Genomic DNA, 20122 nt, shown 5'->3' with positions numbered 1-20122 from the left:
GCTGAGAGATCTGCCGTAAGTCTGATAGGCTTGCCTTTGTGGGTAACCTGACCTTTCTCTCTGGCTGCCCTTAGTATTTTCTCCTTCGTTTCAACCCTGGTGAATCTAACACTTATGTGCCTTGGGGTTGCTCTTCTTGAGGAATATCTTTGTGGTGTTCTCTGTATTACCTGGGGTTGAATGTTGACCTGCTTTGCTAGTTTAGGAAAATTTTCCTGAATAATATCCTGAAGGGTATTTTCCAGCTTGGATTCATTCTCTCCGTCGCATTCAGGTACACCTATCAAACATAAATTTGGTCTTTTCACATAGTCCCACATCTCTTGGAGACTTTGCTCATTCCTTTTTATCCTTTTTTCTCTAATCTTTTCTTCACGTTTTATTTCATTAAGTTGGACTTTGACCTCTGATATCCCTTCTTCTGCTTGAACAATTCGAGTGTTTAAACCTGTGCAAACTTCTCGGAGTTCCTGTATTGTATTCTTCAGTTCCATTATTTCACTCATACTCCTCTCTAAGTTGTCTATTCTCAATAGGATTTCATCAAACTTTTTTTCAAAGTTCCTAGTTTCTTTACATTGGGCTACAACATGTTCTTTTAACTCACCTAAGTTTGTTATTATCCATTCCTTGAAGAGTGATTCTGTCATCAGGATGCACTCGTTCTCCATCAAGCCTTGTTCCATTGTTGATGTGGAACTGTGATCATCTTTAGAGGGAGAGGCGTTCTGATTTTGAGTATTCTCAGCCTTTTTACGCTGGTTTCTTCCCGTCATTGTAAATTTATCCTCCGGTCGTATTTGAAATTACCAACTTTCAGATTAGGTCTCTTGAGTGGACGTCCAGGTTGTTAGTTCCCAGGGCCAGAGCAGCGGCATTAAAACTGATGGTGCTTTTCTTCCCAGGATTCTCCTGTCTGGCTTCCTTCTTGTGTCCCTAGTAGGCGACTCTGCCTTCCTGGGGCTCCAAACCTCGGTCAGAAGGGGAACCGGTCCTGTTTACTCTGCGCCAGCGCTGCCGCGCCGAGGTGCCGTCACAGCCGCTGCCTCGTGCTCTGGTGTCCTGCTGGGGACCCGTGCGGGTCCTCCGAACCTGTTTACTCTGCTCTGAGAGCTGGCGCGCCGAGGTGCCGGAGGAACCGCTGCGCGGGCCATGAGAGTCGCGCTGGCCACCCGTGTGTTTCCTCCACTGGGGGATCTTCTGCTCTGTGAGCGACCAGAATTTGTCTGAAAGTGTGGCGTCCTCTAGTTCTCCGCGCTTTCCCTGAGAGCTGCAATCCCGGGATGTTAGCGATCGGCCGTCTTGGACCATTCTCTACAGGCCATTTTAACAATAGTGAACTTATCCCTGGCAGGAAGAGTGGAGAGTGGGATGGTAGGAGACTGGTGAAACATCTTAAGCAGTCCTATAACAGACTCAGATTTTCCTTTTTAAGATGCCCCTTTGGCTGCAGTGTGGCTAATGAATTAGAAAGAAGCAAATAGGATTTGAAAAGGACCCAGTAGAAGTCTATACTAGTGGTCATATCAGAGATGGTGTTATTTTTTATATGTCCTATGATAATGAGTGCCATGCAAAAAAAAAACAAAGGAATATGAGAAAGGACTGTGTTGGGAAAGGAGGTTGCTATTTTAAATACAATGGTCAGGGAAGTCCTCACTGATTGGATGACATTAAATGAAGACCCGAAGCAGTTTAGAAGATCAGGCATATTTATCTGGGATTAAAATCTTCCTAGGCAGAAGGAACAGCAAGAGCAAAAACACCTAGGTGGAAATATTCTAGGCACTTCCAGAGAACTATTCCTATGTGTAGCTTTTAAAAGTATAATAAACATAGGTTTTTCTTCAAGGATACCCTTCTCTATTGCCCTTTTTTTTTTTAAGCATTCTTTGTAGGAAAAACGGCACTTGCCTATATCTGGTTCTTTTTATAAGGCTTGTAGAACAGAAAGCATTTTTTTTTTTAATTGCATTTTAGGTTTTGGGGTACATGTGCAGAACATGCAAGATAGTTGCATAGGTACACACATGGCAGTGTGATTTGCTGCCTTCCTGCCCTTAACCCACATCTGGCATTTCTCCGCATGCTAACCCTCCCCATCTCCCACCCCTGCCACTGGCCCTCCCCTATTCCCCCAATAGACCCCAGTGTGTAGTGCTCCCCTCCCTGTGCCCATGTGTTCTCATTGTTCATCACCTGCCTATGAGTGAGAACATGTGGTGTTTCATTTTCTGTTCTTGTGTCAGTTTGCTGAGAATGATGTTCTCCAGATTCATCCATGTCCCTACAAAGGACACGAACTCATTGTTTTTGATTGCTGCATAATATTCCATGGTGTATATGTGCCACATTTTCCCTGTCCAGTCTATCATCGATGGGCATTTGGGTTGCTTCCAGGTCTTCGCTATTGTAAACAGTGCTGCAGTGAACATTCGTGTGCATGTGTCCTTATAGTAGAATGATTTATAGTCCTTTGGGTATATACCCAGTAATGCGATTGCTGGGTCAAATGGAATTTCTATTTCTAGGTCTTTGAGGAATCGCCACACTGTCTTCCACAATGGTTGAACTAATTTACACTCCCACAAGCAGTGTAAAAGTGTTCCTATTTCTCTACATCCTCTCCAGCATCTGTTGTCTCCAGATTTTTTAATGATCACCATTCTAACTGGCGTGAGATGGTATCTCAATGTAATTTTGATTTGCATTTCTCTAATGACCAGTGATGATGAGCATTTTTTCATATGTTTGTTGGCCTCATGTGTCTTCTTTAGTAAAGGAACACGAAGCATTTTTTCGGCAGTTGGTTTTATGCTGTTTGCAGTTAGCAATTATTGTGCCTTGGGTAAACCTCATTGGCTATGATACTGCCAGTGCACAAAGCTTTGTTTTATGCTATTTTGAAAGCAGTAAGATGCTGAGAATATTGACCAATTAGAATTGAACCTATATATATTAAGGTGATTAGGGAAGACCTCTGATTATTTTTCACAATCTAGTCTCTAGAGAGTCCAAGATGAAGGTGCCTGCAATTTCAGTGTCTGATGAGGGACCGCTTCCTAATTCATAGCTGTCTTCTCTTTGTGTCCTCAGAGAGTAAAATAGAGCAAGAGCTTTCTCTCTGGTCTGTTTTATAAGGACACTGATTCCATTTATGAGGACTCTGCCCTTATAACCAATCGGCTCCCAAAGGCCCCACCACCTAATCCATCATGTTGGAGATTAGGATTTCAACATGAATTATAGGGGGATGTAAACATTGAGTCCACAATGGGTGTGTTTTGAGAAGTCAAAAGAAGATAAGCATGTCTTAGGCATAGTGACTGAGGAGGAAATGTGGCCCAAGATGAGTTTGGAGAGATGAGAAAGAACCAAATGATGTAAGGCCTTATAGGCAAATGAAAATGATTTGGAAAATAATTTGGATTTTAAGACATTGGGGGACTTTTAAGCAGGGGAGTGATGAGATGTAGAATATGATATAAGGGCTATTCAGTGTAGTATGGAATAGGAGTTAAGAATGGAAGTGGCTCTAGTAGGAGTCTAGGTATAAGAATATGGTGATATTTAGGGTGATGGTGGTGGAGATGGGAAAAAGTCAACAAATTGGGGCTTATTTTAGAGGTAGATTGGCAGAGCCTGTTGTTAGGCTGTGCATGTAGAAGATGGGTTGAAAACAAGGAAAGCATTATTCCTGGGTTCTGATTTGGGCAGCTGCATGGAGAGTGGTGCTTTATACTGAGATATGAAATATTAGATAGAGAATGAGATGGGAAATAAAGCCTATTTGAGAGGTCATTTTGGAGGCTAAAAGTTTGAGATGTCTGTGAGGCATTCATATAGAGATACACTGAGTTAGATTTTGCTAAAATTAAATATTGTGAGTGTAGGACAGCAGATGGAGAATGCATAATAGATTAGAATCTAATGCTGCAGTTTCGAATTACATACTGTGTTTACTTTCCCAAGTAGTATGGGAATTTTAGCTTCAAGAATATGGCAGTGAATGTGTCCCAGTGATACAAAGCAATGAAACATGGAGCTACGTCATTTATGTGTGCTTTTTTGTTGCATACGGCTGAGCTAATTAAGTCATTTTTGTTATTATTATTATTTGCCTGTAGGACATTTTGCAGGAAGGTGAGTAATTCCAACCTGAAACTCTGTGTGTGGCATTTAAGAATCTACAGCTTCGTGTGAAAGTTGCTTAAAGCAAATTTGTAACCTGCTTGAGCATTCAATTAAGTTGTACTGTAGAACAAACAAGGACTTTACAATTATGTGTTTTAAATCAATCTCTTGGTGTTCTACTTTCTGTAATTAAAAATAATGGTGGGATTTTTAGAATTTATGCATTTGCATTTTCATATAAAGCAGCAAAAAGAATTTGCTAAGTTTCTGAAGAAAGATTGCTCCTGAAATTACATTATTTAAATGAATAAATTTTGTAATTATTTGGATTATAGCCTCTTACAGTGCTTTGGGTAGATTTGGCAGTGAGTACCATGAATAATAAAACTTGGTGAAACATTTAGGCAGTTATTTCACAATACGCTACAGATTATGCTAATATTGTTGGAAAGAGTCCATTAATAACAGTGGATTGTCATATATCCTGTATTATTGATAAAGTATGCATATGAGATCCAGTTGATATATGTATAAATCTGTATGGCTATGTCAGTACTTCAGTTTGTACTCTGATTAATAATCAAAAATATTTTTAGTGATACTTTGCAAGAATACAAAGGCATAATTTTATGTCCTTTTAAAATAAAATTTTAGATCATCTAGAGTAAAATGACTATTATATATTTTATTTTATATTTGGTCTACTTTAGTGGATTTTAAAAAATTTATGCCCTCCAAGATCCTGTCATTTTTTAAAATATATAAGTTTGGGAAGGTCCAAGAAATTTTTCCTTATGAATGATGATACACTTTATAGGAAATTCAGACAGACATCTCTCATCAATGATTCTCACTCTTGGAGTCATGACTTGTATCATTACTATTTGAATTTACAGCATAATTCCTCTTTCCTCTTAAAAAAATTATACCATACCCACCCACATATATACATACACACTGGTATTTATAGTTAAACTTATTTTTTTAAGTGAATTTTTTGTTTTCAAGCTTTTTTTTTTTTTATTGCTTTTTAGGTTTGGGGGTACATGTGCAGAGCATGCAATACAGTTGCATAGGTACACACATGGCAGTGTGCTTTGTTTGCTTTCTCCCCTTCACCCACATTTGGCATTTCTCCCCAGGCAATCCCTCCCCACCTCCCCCTCCCACTGGCCCTCCCCTTTTTGCCCCCTATGGACCCCAGTGTTTAGTACTCCCCTCTCTGTGTCCATGTGTTCTCATTTTTCATCACCCGCCTATGAGTGAGAATATGCGGTGTTTCATTTTCTGTTCTTGTGTCAGTTTGCTGAGGATGACGTTCTCCAGATTCATCCATGTCCCTACAAACGACACAAACTCATCATTTCTGATTGCTGCATAATATTCCATGGTGTATATGTGCCACATTTTTCCAATCCAGTCTATTATCAATGGGCATTTGGGTTGATTCCAGGTCTTTGCTATTGTAAACAGTGCTGCAGTGAACATTCGTGTACATGTGTCCTTATAGTAGAACGATTTATAGTCCTTTGGATATATACCCAGTAATGGGATTGCTGGGTCAAATGGAATTTCTATTTCTAAGGCCTTGAGGAATCGCCACACTGTCTTCCACAATGGTTGAACTAATTTACACTCCCACCAACAGTATAAAAGTGTTCCTTTTTCTCCACATCCTCTCCAGCATCTGTTTTCTCCAGATTTTTTAATGATCGCCATTCTAACTGGCGTGAGATGGTATCTCAATGTGGTTTTGATTTGCATCTCTCTGATGACCAGTGACGATGAGCATTTTTTCATATGATTGTTGGCCTCATATATGTCTTCTTTCGTAAAGTGTCTGTTCATATCCTTTGCCCACTTTTGAATGGGCTTGTTTGTTTTTTTCTTGTAAATCTGTTTGAGTTCTTTGTAAATTCTGGATATCAGCCCTTTGTCAGATGGGTAAACTGCTAAAATTTTTTCCCATTCTGTTGGTTGCCGATTCACACTAGAGACTGTTTCTTTTGCTGTGCAGAAGCTGTGGAGTTTGATTAGGTCCCATTTGTCTATTTTGGCTTTTGTTGCCAATGCTTTTGGTGTTTTGTTCATGAAGTCCTTGCCTACTCCTATGTCCTGGATGGTTTTGCCTAGATTTCCTTCTAAGGTTTTTATGGTGCCAGGTCTTATGTTTAAGTCTTTAATCCATCTGGAGTTAATTTTGGTGTAGGGTGTCAGGAAGGGGTCCAGTTTCTGCTTTCTACAGATGGCTAGCCAGTTTTCCCAGCACCATTTGTTGAACAGGGAATCCTTTCCCCATTGCTTGTTTTTGTCAGGTTTATCAAAGATTGTATGGTTGTAGCTATGTTGTGTTGCCTCTGATGCCTCTGTTCTGTTCCATTGATCTATATCTCTGTTTTGGTACCAGTACCATGCTGTTTTGATTACTGTACCCTTGTAGTATAGTTTGAAATCCGGTAGTGTGATGACTCCTGCTGTGTTCTTTTTACTTAGAATTGACTTGGCTATGCGGGCTCTCTTTTGGTTCCATATGAAGTTCAAGGTGGTTTTTTCCAGTTCTGTGAAGAAAGTCAATGGTAGCTTGATGGGTATAGCATTGATTCTGTAAATTACTTTGGGCAGTATAGCCATTTTCACGATATTAATTCTTCCTAACCATGAACATGGAATGTTTCTCCATCTGTTTGTGTCCTCTCTGATTTCGTTGAGCAGTGGTTTGTAGTTTTCCCTGAAGAGGTCCCTTACGTTCCTTGTGAGTTGTATTCCAAGGTATTTTATTCTTTTTGTAGCAATTTTGAATGGCAGTTCGTTCTTGATTTGGCTCTCTTTAAGTCTGTTATTGGTGTAGAAGAAGGCTTGTGATTTTTGCACATTGATTTTATATCCTGAGACTTTGCTGAAGTTGCTTATCAGTTTCAGGAGTTTTTGGGCTGAGGCGATGGGGTCTTCTAGGTATACTATCACTTCATCTGCAAATAGAGACAATTTGGCTTCCACCTTTCCAATTTGAATACCCTTTATTTCTTTTTCTTGCCTTATTGCTGTGGCTAGAACTTCCAGTACTATATTGAATAGGAGTGGTGACAGAGGGCATCCTTGTCTAGTGCCAGATTTCAAAGGGAATGCTTCCAGTTTTTGCCCATTCAGTATGATATTGGCTGTTGGTTTGTCATAAATAGCTTTTATTACTTTGAGATACGTTCCATCGATACCGAGTTTATTGAGGGTTTTTGGCATAAAGGGCTGTTGAATTTTGTCAAATGCCTTCTCTGCATCAATTGAGATAATCATGTGGTTTTTGTTTTTGGTTCTGTTTATGTGGTGAATTACGTTTATAGACTTGCGTATGTTGAACCAGCCTTGCATCCCCGGGATGAATCCTACTTGATCATGATGAATAAGTTTTTTGATTTGCTGTTGCAATCGGCTTGCCAATATTTTATTGAAGATTTTTGCATCTATGTTCATCCTGGATATTGGCCTGAAGTTTTCCTTTCTTGTTGGGTCTCTGCTGGGTTTTGGTATCAGGATGATATTGGTCTCGTAGAATGATTTGGGTAGGATTCCTTCTTTTTGGATTATTTGGAATAGTTTCAGAAGAAATAGTACCAGCTCCTCTTTGTGTGTCTGGTAGAATTCGGCTTTGAACCCGTCTGGACCTGGGGTTTTTTTGTGTGGTAGGCTCTTCATTGCTGCCTCGACTTCTGCCCTTGTTATTGGTCTGTTCATAGTTTCAGCTTCCTCCTGGTTTAGGCTTGGGAGGACACAGGAGTCCAGGAATTTCTCCATTTCTTCCAGGTTTACTAGTTTATGTGCATAGAGTTGTTTGTAATATTCTCTGATGATGGTTTGAATTTCTGTGGAATCTGGTGATTTCCCCTTTATCATTTTTTTATTGCATCTATTTGGTTGTTCTCTCTTTTCTTTTTAATCAATCTGGCTAGTGGTCTGTCTATTTTGTTGATCTTTTCAAAAAACCAGCTCTTGGATTTATTGATTTTTTGGAGGGTTTTTCGTGTCTCAATCTCCTTCAGTTCAGCTCTGATCTTAGTTATTTCTTGTCTTCTGCTGAGTTTTGAGTTTTTTTTATCTTGCTCCTCTAGCTCTTTCAATTTTGACGATAGGGTGTCAATTTTGGATCTCTCCATTCTTCTCATATGGGCACTTATTGCTATATACTTTTCTCTAGAGACTGCTTTAAATGTGTCCCAGAGATTCTGGCATGTTGTGTCTTCGTTCTCATTGGTTTCGAAGAACTTCTTTATTTCTGCCTTCATTTCGTTGTTTATCCAGTCAACATTCAGGAGCCAGTTGTTCAGTTTCCATGAAGCTGTGCGGTTCTGGGTCGGTTTCTGAATTCTGAGTTCTAACTTGATTGCACTATGGTCTGAGAGGGTGTTTGTTATGATTTCAGTTGTTTTGCATTTGCTGAGCAGTGCTTTACTTCCAATTATGTGGTCAATTTTAGAGTAGGTATGATGTGGTGCTGAGAAGAATGTATATTCTGTGGATTTGGGGTAGAGAGTTCTGTAAATGTCTATCAGGTTTGCTTGCTCCAGTTCTGAGTTCAAGCCCTGGTTATCCTTGTTGATTTTCTGTCTGGTTGATCTGTCTAATATTGACAGTGGAGTGTTAAAGTCTCCCACTATTACTGTGTGGGAGTCTAAGTCTCTTTGTAAGTCGTTAAGAACTTGCCTTATGTATCTGGGTGCTCCTGTATTGGGTCCATATATGTTTAGGATCGTTAGCTCTTCTTGTTGTATCGATCCTTTTAGCATTATGTAATGGCCTTCTTTGTCTCTTTTGATCTTTGTTGCTTTAAAGTCTATTTTATCAGAGATGAGGATTGCAACTCCTGCTTTCTTTTGCTCTCCATTTGCTTGGTAAATCTTCCTCCATCCCTTTATTTTGAGCCTTTGTGTATCCTTGCATGTGAGATGGGTTTCCTGGATACAGCACACTGCTGGGTTTTGGCTTTTTATCCAATTTGCCAGTCTGTGTCTTTTGATTGGTGCATTTAGTCCATTTACATTTAGGGTTAATATTGTTATGTGTGAATTTGATACTGCCATTTTGATGCTAGCTGGCTGTTTTGCCCGTTAGTTGTTGTAGATTCTTCATTATGTTGATGCTCTTTAGCATTTAGTGTGATTTTGGAATGGCTGGTACTGGTTGTTCCTTTCTATGTGTAGTGCCTCTTTCAGGAGCTCTTGTAAAGCAGGCCTGGTGGTGACAAAATCTCTGAGTACTTGCTTGTTTGCAAAGGATTTTCTTTTTCCTTCACTTCTGAAGCTCAGTTTGGCTGGATATGAAATTCTGGGTTGAAAGTCCTTTTCTTTAAGGATGTTGAATATTGGCCCCCACTCTCTTCTGGCTTGTAGAGTTTCCGCCGAGAGATCTGCTGTGAGTCTGATGGGCTTCCCTTTGTGGGTGACCCGACCTTTCTCTCTGGCTGCCCTTAGTATTTTCTCCTTTATTTCAACCTTGTTGAATCTGATGATTATGTGCCTTGGGGTTGCTCTTCTTGCAGAATATCTTTGTGGTGTTCTCTGTATTTCCTGCAGTTGAGTGTTGGCCTGTCTTGCTAGTTGGGGGAAATTTTCCTGGATGATGTCCTGAAGAGTATTTTCCAGCTTGGATTCATTCTCTTCATCCCCTTCTGGTACACCAATCAAACATAGGTTAGGTCTCTTCACACAGTCCCACATTTCTTGGAGACTTTGTTCATTCCTTTTTGCGCTTTTTTCTCTGATCTTGGTTTCTCGTTTTATTTCATTGAGTTGATCTTCGACTTCTGATATTCTTTCTTCTGCTTGGTCAATTCGGCTATTGAAACTTGTGCATGTTTCGCGAAGTTCTCGTATTGTGTTTTTCAGCTCCTTTAATTCATTCATATTCCTCTCTAAGGTATCCATTCTTGTTATCATTTCCTCAAATCTTTTTTCAAGGTTCTTAGTTTCTTTGTGTTGATTTAGAACATGTTCTTTTAGCTCAGAAAAGTTTCTCATTATCCACCTTCTGAAGTCTAATTCCGTCATTTCATCACAGTCATTCTCCTTCCAGCTTTGTTCCCTTGCTGGTGAGGAGTTTTGGTCCTTTCTAGGCGGTGAGGTGTTCTGGTTTTGGGTGTTTTCCTCCTTTTTGCGCTGGTTTCTTCCCATCTTTGTGGATTTATCCACCTGTCGTCTGTGTAGTTGCTGACTTTTCAATTGGGTCTCTGAGTGGACACCCAGATTGTTGATGATGGAGTATTTCTGTTACTTGGTTTTCCTTCTACCAGTCTAGCCCCTTCGCTGTATGACTGCTGAGGTCCACTTCAGGCCCTGCTGGTCTGGGGTGTACCTATAGCGGCTGCGGAACAGCAAGGGATGCTACCAGTTTCTTTTTCTGCTCTCTTTGTCCCAGGATGATGTCTGCCAAATGTCAGTCTTATGGATATAGAGGGGTCAGGGAGTTGCTTGAGGAGACAGTCTGTACTTTGTAGGAGCTCAAGTGCTGAGCTGTGAGCTCTGTTGTTCATTCAGGGCTGCTAGGCTGCTATGTTTAGTTCTGCTGCAACCTAACTCGTAAGAAAACCCCTTTTTTTCTCAGATGCTTTGTCTGGGGGTGGGTTTGGGCTTTCGTTGTGAGTGTCCGCCTCGCTGTCCTGCCCAGCTAGGAGGCAGTCTAGTCACTTTTTGCCTGCCGAGGCTCCGCCCTGCTGGTGTGAGGTTCGTCCTGTTGCTGCAGGCTCTGCCCTTCTGCTGTGGTCTCCGCCCTGTTGCCACCGGCTACGCCCTGCGGCGGAGTCTCTCTTTTGTACCAGGTTGCCTCGGCAACGGCAGGCTGCGTCAGCAATGGGCATGTACCTCAGTAGGGGCTGATTGCCTCGGTAATGGCTGATGCCCCTCCCCCACGGAGCTGCGCTTTAAAAAAAACCTTTTCACCAGGAGCGTTTGGAATCGCCTTTTTGTTTGTCGCACTGCGCTCCCCCAAACGCTGAGTCTCTGGGATTTCCTGGGCTGGGTCACAGTTCAGGACCCGTTCAGTCTCAAGTTCAGCCCTCTCGGGTCTCAGTTTGCCGGTTCAATGGGGCACCCGTAACAGTGTGCTTTTGTATGGAGCGCTGTGGAGCTCCTCTGCGCTCTGGGGCTGGCCGTAGCCGCACTGGCTGCCGGCTGCACCAGCCAAGACCTTTGCCTGGCGTCCTGCGTCTCTTTTATACCTGGGCATTTCCCCGTTCTGTGGGCAACTAAGATCCGTCTGGAAATGCTTCCCTGACTCACCCTCTCCGTGCGTCCAGTGAGAGGTTCAATCCTGGGTTGTTCTCCCAGCGCCATCATGAGTCCTCTCAAGCTTTTTTTTTTTTTTTTTTTTTTTTAATATGGAGTCTGCTTTGTTGCCAGGCTTGAGTGCAGTGGTGCAATCTCAGCTCACTACAGCCTCTCCTTCCCAGGTTCAAGTGATTCTCCTGCCTCATTTTCCCAAGTAGATGGGACTACAAGTGCGTGCCACCACGCCCAACTAATTTTTGTATTTTTGCTAGACTTGGGGTTTCACCATGTCAGCCAGGATGACTTCGATTTCCTGACCTCGTGATCCACCTGCCTTGGCCTCCCAAGGTGCTGAGATTACAGGTGTGGCCACTGCGCTGGGCACTTTTTTTTTTTTTTTTTTTACTAAGTCTCACCCTGTTGCCAAGCTGGTCTTGAACTCCTAGAGTCAAGTGATCCTCCCATCTCAGCCTCCCAAAGTGCTGGGATTACAGGTGTGAGCCATGGCACCAGGCCTGTTTTGAAACCTTTTAAGAACTTTATGATTCTCTTTAAGAGAATGGAAAACTTTATTTTATTTTATTTTATTTTATTTTACTTTAAGTTCTGGGATACATGTGCAGAAGGTGCAGGTTTGTTACATAGGTATACATGTGCCATGGTGGTTTGCTGCATCTATCAACCCATCATCTAGGTTTTAAGCCTTGTATGCATTAGATATTTGTCCTAATGCCCTCCTTCCACTTTCCCCCCACCCACCAACAGGCCCCAGTGTGTGATCTTCCCTTCTTTGTGTCCATGTGTTCTCATTGTTCAACTCCCACTAGTGAGTGAGAACATGAAGAACATGTGGTGTTTGGTTTTCTGTTCCTGTGTTAGTTTGCTGAGGATAATGGCTTTCTAGCTTTAGCCATGTCCCTGCAAAAGACATGAGCTCATTCTTTTTTATGGCTGCATAGTATTCCATGGTACATATGTGCCACTTTTTTTAATATCCAGTCTATCATTGATGGGCATTTGGATTGGTTGCAAGTCTGCTATTGTAAATAGTGCTGCAGTAAACATATGCGCACATTTGTCTTTACAGGTGAATGATTTATAATCCTTTGGTTATATACCTAGTAATGGGATTGCTGGGTCAAATGGTATTTCTGGCTCTAGATCCTTGAGGAATCAACAATGGTTGTGCTAATTTACTCTCCCATCAGCAGTGTAAAAGTGTTCCTGTTTCTCCACAGCCTCGCCAGCATGTGTTGTTTCCTGACTTTAATAATCACCATTCTAACTTTGCATGAGATACTATCTCATTGTGGTTTTGATTTGCATTTCTCTAATGATCAGTGATGATGAGCTTTTTTGCATGTTTGTTGGCTACATAAATGTCTTCTTTTGAGAAGTGTCTGTTTATGTACTTTGTCCACTTTTTGATGGAATTGTTTTTTTCTTGTAAGTTTGTTTAAGTTTCTTATAGATTCTGTATATTAGAACTTTGTCTGATGGGTAGATTGCAATAATTTTCTCCCATTCTGTAGGTTTCCTGTTCATTCTGATGATAGTTTCTTTTGCTGTGCAGAAGCTCTTCTGCACAGCAGTTTGATTAGATCCCATTTGTCAATTTTGGCTTTTGTTGCCATTGCTTTTGGTGTTTTAGTCTTGAAGTCTTTGCCCATGCCTATGTCCTGAATAGTACTGTCTAGGTTTTCTTCTAGGGTTTTTATGGTTGTGGGTTTGACATTTAAGTTTTTAATCCATCTGGAGTTAATTTCTATATAAGGTGTAAAGAAGGGGTCCAGTTCTTGTTTTCTGCATATGGCTAGCCAGTTTTCCCAGCACCTTTCCCTATTGTTTGTTTCTGTCAGGTTTGTCAAAGATCAGATGGTAGTAGATGTGTGGTGTTATTTCTGAGGTCTCTATTCTGTTCCACTGGTCTGTATATTTGTTTTGGTACCAGTACCATGCTATTTTGGTTGAAAAAAAAATATTGACCTGAAATTCCAACATAATTGGAAGTAAAACACTCCTTAGCAAATGCAAAAGAATGGAAATCATAACAGTCTCTCAGACCACAGTGCAATCATATTAGAACTCAGGATTAAGAAACTCACTCAAAACTGTTCAACTACATGGAAACTGAACAACTTGCTCCTGAATGACTACTAGATAAATAAAATGAAGGCAGAAATAAAGATGTTCTTCAGAAACAATGAGAACGAAGACACAGTGTACCAGAATCTCTGGGACACATTTAAAGCAGTGTCTAGAGAGCAATTCATAGCACTAAATGCCCGCAAGAGAAATGAGGAAAGATCTGAAATAAACACCCTAATGGCATGATTAAAAGAACTAGAGGAGCAAGATCAAACACATTCAAAAACTAGCAGAAGACAAGAAATAAGTAAGATCAGAGCAGAACTGAAGGAGTTAGAGACACAAAAAACTCTTCATAGTTTTTGAGAGATCAAAAGTATTAATATTTGTCCACCTAGTATGTAAGAAAGGAGCAGGAGAGACAAGATGATGAAGGGAAATATAGGAAGTGAGAAGGAAGACAACTTCATGGGCTTGTTGAAAGGGGAAAGTCTTTACAATTATAATACAGCTCATTCTCCCCAGTATTTTTAGCATCATTTATTTTCAAGTGTTGACACTCAATACAGTAATGCAATTCAGATATTTGAGTTATAAATGAAAAATTTGAGAAACACTGGGAGGATCATTTTAAATTCTAATAACTTTATTCTTATTTTTACTGTTAAGATTCCTGGAAATCCTGATTGAATTATTGGGCCTTACAGGGTACACTATGTATATCACATATCCCTTAAAGTTATGGGATACATTTAAAACAATAATATGTAGTTCACAATATACTCATTATAGGTAATAAATATAATTTGCAAAATTCTGCGTGGGGCCTATTTTTCAACAAATGTATATGGTTTTAAACCAACATTGTTTTGCAGTGAATTAGTTGTTACAGCAGCTTTGAGGAAAATACTTATTGAACAGTTCTGGTAGCTAAAAGTTGAATTAAGATGGGATTTTTCAGTTTCACTCATTATCATTCTTGGCTTCTTTTAAAGAATAGTTCCTAGGCCGGGCTCAGTGGTTCATCAAGCCTGTAATCCCAGCACTTTGGGAGGCCGAGGCAGGTGGATCATGAGGTCAAGAGATCGAGACCATCCTGGTCAGCATAGTGAAACCCCGTCTCTACTAAAATACAAAAACTAGCTGGGCATGGTGGCGCGTGCCTGTAATCCCAGCTACTCAGGAGGCTGAGGCAGGAGAATTGCCTGAACCCAGGAGGCGGAGGTTGCGGTGAGCCGAGACCGTGCCATTGCACTCCAGCCTGGGTAACAAGAGCGAAACTCCGTCTCAAAAAAAAAAAAAGAATAGTTTCTAATTGAGTAATATTTTCAATTTATTGTCACAGTGCCTTTCTGCATGTACTCATTGAAGAATTATGCCTTAATGAACATGTTGAAACAAGTAATATTTATTTCTGTAGTAGCAGCTACTGCTAGCTGTACTGTTTGTCATCTCTAAGTACTAGAAGAAATGAGATTTTTTGAATTACTTTACCAGATGCTACCGTAATTTTTGATGCATAGAACCCTGTACTTTTTTGATAACATGAACATGCCATTTGTTAATTGTTTCCCAGCTCTGTTAATCATAAGTTATCCTGAATTGGCTGAACATGGAGTGTGAGCACACAGGTTGTTTTATTTACAGAAATGTAACTAAAAATTTTCTGTGGCATGGTAGCACCCACTAGCAGCTATTAGCCTGATGACCTTGGGCATGTCGTGTTGCTGCTTTGAGTCACAGTTTCCTCCTCCTTACAGTGAGGAGAGCTATATCAGTAAGTTGTGTGAAAATTAAACAATATAAAATCGTAGGGTTTTTTAAATTGCTAAATTCTTTGCAGGTGTATAAGTTATTGATAAAAATGATCACTGGTCCCACTGTAATGAGAACCAGTAGCTTTTCCCTATTTCTCACTCTAGTATTGTTTGTTTTTAATAGCACTTTCGACTAGCCTAATTTTTTTTTTATTTTTATTCCAGGGCCTCCTTACTCTGTCACCCAAGCTGAGGTGCAGTGGTAAGGTCATGGCTTACTGCAGCCTTGACTTCCTGGGCTCAAGCAATCTATCTTCCCACCTCCGTCTTTCAAGTAGCTGGGACTACTAGCATGTACCACCAATGCGTGGCTAATTTTTTTTTTTTTTTCTGGTGGAGATGGGATCTCCCTATGTTGCCCAGGCTGGTCTCAAAGTCCTGGGCTAAAGCATTCCTCCTGCCTGGGCCTCCTAAACTTCTGATATGCTTTTTACCTAAGTATAGTATCTATTACTTAGTCACCTCTGTTATTGGAGGAGATGGAGAGTGGGGGTGGGTGGGAAGGACTTGAGCCATCAAGCATTTACTAGTGCAAAATAAAAGATTCATCAGACTTATTAGAATTGTGATAACTTTATGTGACTATTTAGCTTCCCCAGCTACATATTAAGTGAAGAGAAGAATCTGTTGTGTACTTGTTTTATTTTGTTTTTTGTTTTTTAATTCTCTACAGCTCCTGGTATTCAGTTTAGCACATAATAGGATCAAGGGATTTGATAGATGTCACTCTACACAGATCCTACAAAATAAAAATTTGTTTGAGCATGCCGTTTTTTCTGTCTTCTGTTTTAATTAAACTGCAGATTCATAATATGAGCTGTTTGCAAATTGGGAACTTCTTCATAGAGGTATTTTTCATAGCTACCATGTACAGATTAGATAGATTTGAAATAAAATGGAGGTGCTTATTAGGTTTACTAAATTCCTGTGATATCCCAGGCCTAGACACTTCTACATGCATAATCTTAGTGATTCCTTACAAGAATTAGATAAACATTACCACCTTTGCAAATGAGGAAATGAGTTAACAGAACTACCAAGAGGTGGAACCAGAATTTGAACCTAGATCCCTGATTCTACAGTAAATGTACAGTCATGCTCTGCATTACAGTGTTTCAGTCAATAGTGGACTGCATGTATGATAGTGGTCACTTAAGATTATAATGGAACTGAAACATTCCTATAGCTTAGTAACCTGGTAGCCCTTGTAACATCATAGCACAGTGCATTACTCCTATGTTTGGCTGATACTTTTATAAACAAATGTATTATACTGTTAGTTGGATAAAAGTCTAGCACATATAATTATGTACATTAGTTGAAAGTGATAATAAACAACTATGTTACTGGTTTATTTACTGTACTTTTTATTATCTTAGAGTGTTTACTTTCTACTTATTAGAAAAAGTTAGCTGTAAAACAGGAAGGTCCTTCAGGAGGTATTCCAGAAGGCATTGTTGTCATAGGAGATGACAGCTCCACTCATGTTATTGCCCCTGAAGACTTTCAGTGGGACAAGATGTGGAGGTGGAAGACAGTGATATTGATGATCCTCACCCTTTGTAGGCCTAGGCTAATGTGTGTATTTGTGCCTTAGTTTTTAACAAAAAGCCTTAAGAAGTTAAAAAAATAAAAATTTTTAAAATAAAAAATGTGTCATAAAATAAGGATCTAAAGAAATAAAATGTTTTTGTGAAACTCTACATGTTTGTTTTAAGCTAAATATTTTTACAAAACACTCAAAAGTTGGAAACCTTTATAAAGTGAAAAGGCTGTAAGCTAAGGTAAATTTTTAAATAAATTCAGTGTAACTTATGAGTACAGTGTTTACAAAGTCTACAGTATAGTAATGTCCTAGGCCTTCACATTCACTCACCCAGAGCCAGTCCTGCAAGCTCCATCCATGGTACCTGCCTTATACAGGGATACCTTTTAAAAGTCTTTTATTTGGTATTTTTACTGTACCTTTTCTATGTTTAGATACACAAATACTTAACATTGTGTTACGGTTGCCTACAGTATTCAGTACCGGTTTGTACATACCTGATTTGCACATACCATACAGGTTCATAGCCTAGGAGCAATAGGTTATACCATATAGCCTAGTCGTGTAGTAGGCTGTACTCCCTAGATTTGGTTTGTTTCCCCTCCCTTCCCCTCCCCTCGTACACGTGCAGATTGTGCAAGTTTGTTTCATAGGTGCAGTGGTTTGCTGCATCCATTGCCCCGTCATCTACATTAGGTATTTCTCCTAATGCTATTGCTCCCCAGTCCCCCCACCCTCCAGGTCCCAGTGTGTGATGTTCCCCTCCCTGTGCCTGTGTGTTCTCATTGGTTCTCTGAGTACATTCTATGATGTTCACATGATGAAATTGTCTGATGCATTTCTCTCACAATCTATTCCCATTGTTAAATGAAGCATGACTCCATTTTTTGTTACATCTGGATGTTGTTAACTCTGGCTATATATCAGGATCATCTGGGGAGCTTTCAAAAATACAGATCCCAGGGAATCAGGTAATTGGTCTGGAGTGGGTCCTGCACATTAGTGTTTTTTAAAAGCTCTTCAGGTGATCCTGGTGAGCAGCAAAAGTTAAGAAATGTTGCATTACATACTGCATCTCCAGTGACCATTGGTGGCCCCTTTGTTTTGAAAGCTTTTGTTACTTGTCAGTGGATAATCATTAATAGTGGGTTCTACTTTACCTTTTCTTTCCAGAAGCATACAGGATTTGTATTAAAGAGAGAATTACCTACATAATAAATGTTGGAAAGGTTACAGTGAACCATAATGGGGGTATCTTTTTCTTTGTCAGTCTTTCAAAATTAAAATTTTTGTTTTTATCTTATGACTTTGGCTTGGTAAGTGAAGTAAAAGTGAACTCAATTGCATATTAAATTTGTTTCTGGCCCTCTGCATCTAGGAAAGCAATAAACTAATTTCGGCCAAGAGAAATAACACTTTTAAAAAACATATGGTAGTTTCTAAAAGTAATAAAGCAGCAGGTTATTGGTTATAAATCTGTAGATGATTTTAACAGGAATACATTTAGATAATTTGTCCTGGCCTACCACTGTGCCGTAGCTCTGTAAATCTCTTCTTGACAAGCTACTTTAAAGATTGTCTTTTGGATTAAGGGAAAATGAGAATATAGTTGATCATTACTATTTTTAGAAATTTTAATGTAAGCACATAGAACAACAGAATAATTTGGTTTTTACGCTATGAAATTTTTGAATTTTGAATCTTTATTACCCAGTTTAAAAATATATTTGAAATACATTCTTCTTAATTGGTTAGAATATGATAATTGAATGCTGTCTACTTAAAAATAAAGGCAGTTACTGGGATTGACTCTTGGAATACTGTTAAAGATGTTGTAACTTGCAGTCATGGTTTATTGACTGGTGATGTTGAAATTAGAATTTACAGTCTGTTTTTTTCAGTACTTAGCAAGATTAATTTTCTTTAAATTTCCAGCAGTAGTTTTTAACCATTTACAAAGTTTTCATGAGGTAGCTAGTTTTTACTGGCTCCATTATAAGGTGTAACAATTGTGAGCCTCTCATCTTTTCGGATTATCTAGAACCCCTTCCCCCATCATGCTTATATCCTCTTCCTTACTATATTAAGACATGTTCGGAGAGGAAGGGGTTGGAAAGGAATGGTTATCTAGGTCTTAAGGGGTAGGGTTGGAAATCAGACTTGCTTGTCAAGACTGGAGGACTCCTCAGATGTTCGCCTAGATGTTCTTGGACTACCATTTTTATTCCCACCACTGTTACATGATATGGCTGGAGATGAATGCAAGTGAAATTGATGGGAGGTAAACGGCAACTAAATTGTGCCCACAGGGTGAGAAGATAGAATCTTATATGGTGGTTGAAAAAGTGGGAGGAAGCAAAAGGGACATAGAGGACATTTGGTTCTAAATGTTGCAGCTGTACTGTGTTCAGGCTTTTATTCTCCCAACTATGGCTAGCAAAGACTGCTCAATTGCATAACTCCAACATGCAACATTCACATAGAATTTGATGTAAGTGATGCAGACTCCCTGGCTCTGAGCCAGACTCTCTGGCTCTGAGCTTTCCAGCAATCCTGTAAAGATGGGGTTTTGGCAGGGCTACTTTTCCATACCAGTCCTGACACTTCTTACTTAGTAGAATCTAGAAGCTCAGTGTATTCTGTTGTTGAATCTGAGGCAGCCTAAAAGATAATGATAATGGCAAATACTTATGTAGCACTTAATTCCTGTCAGGAACAGGAAGTGTCTTGCTCAAATTCACACAGCTATTAGATAAATGACAAAGCTGGGAAACCCAGGCAGTGTGGTCCAGACTGTCTAATTTTTCCACTGTCTCACACTACATTTGCTATTCCTTGTTTTTATTTTCCCCATTGCTTAGTCGTTCATTTAGTTGTTAGTCATTAACAAACATTTGTTGAGTATGTACTATGTGCATACTCATAGTACATTAACTTTCTAGGGCTGAAGTACATAGAACCTTCTAGGACTGAAGATAAAGACAAAGTCTTTGCCCTCATGAAACATACATTTTAGTTGAGGGAGAATGACAGTACATAATGAAACATGTAAATTGCATGGTTTGAAATAACGATAAGTATTTAGAATAAAGTGGAGTGATGGTATAGGGAATGACTGGAGAGTGGGGCTGTCTTAGCTAGGATTATGAAGGAAGTCCTTCTGAGAGAGTAACACTCTGTTGAGACTTGAATGATGAGAAGGAAGCAGGTATATAAAGATTAGGAAAGTGGGGATGCTAGGCTTATAAAACTGTGAAATGGGATCAAGTTTGATATTTACTAGG

The 20122-nt window shown here is 39.7% G+C and overlaps 1 protein-coding gene and 1 pseudogene across 9 annotated transcripts in view; one reads left to right on the top strand and one right to left on the bottom strand.

Annotated features, from left to right (window-relative positions):
- ATG5 (autophagy related 5) overlaps positions 1-20122 on the top strand; it is a 277829-nt gene that overhangs the window by 61703 nt on the left and 196004 nt on the right. The window lies entirely within an intron of this gene.
- On the bottom strand, positions 2731-2888 carry LOC128931957 (U4 spliceosomal RNA; annotated as a pseudogene).

This window comes from Callithrix jacchus, chromosome 4 (genome assembly GCF_049354715.1).
Source record: "Callithrix jacchus isolate 240 chromosome 4, calJac240_pri, whole genome shotgun sequence".
NCBI classification, from domain to species: Eukaryota; Metazoa; Chordata; class Mammalia; order Primates; family Cebidae; genus Callithrix; species Callithrix jacchus.
The sequence above is the reverse complement of the archived record's forward strand: the minus strand, read 5'-3'. Positions and strand labels throughout refer to the sequence as shown.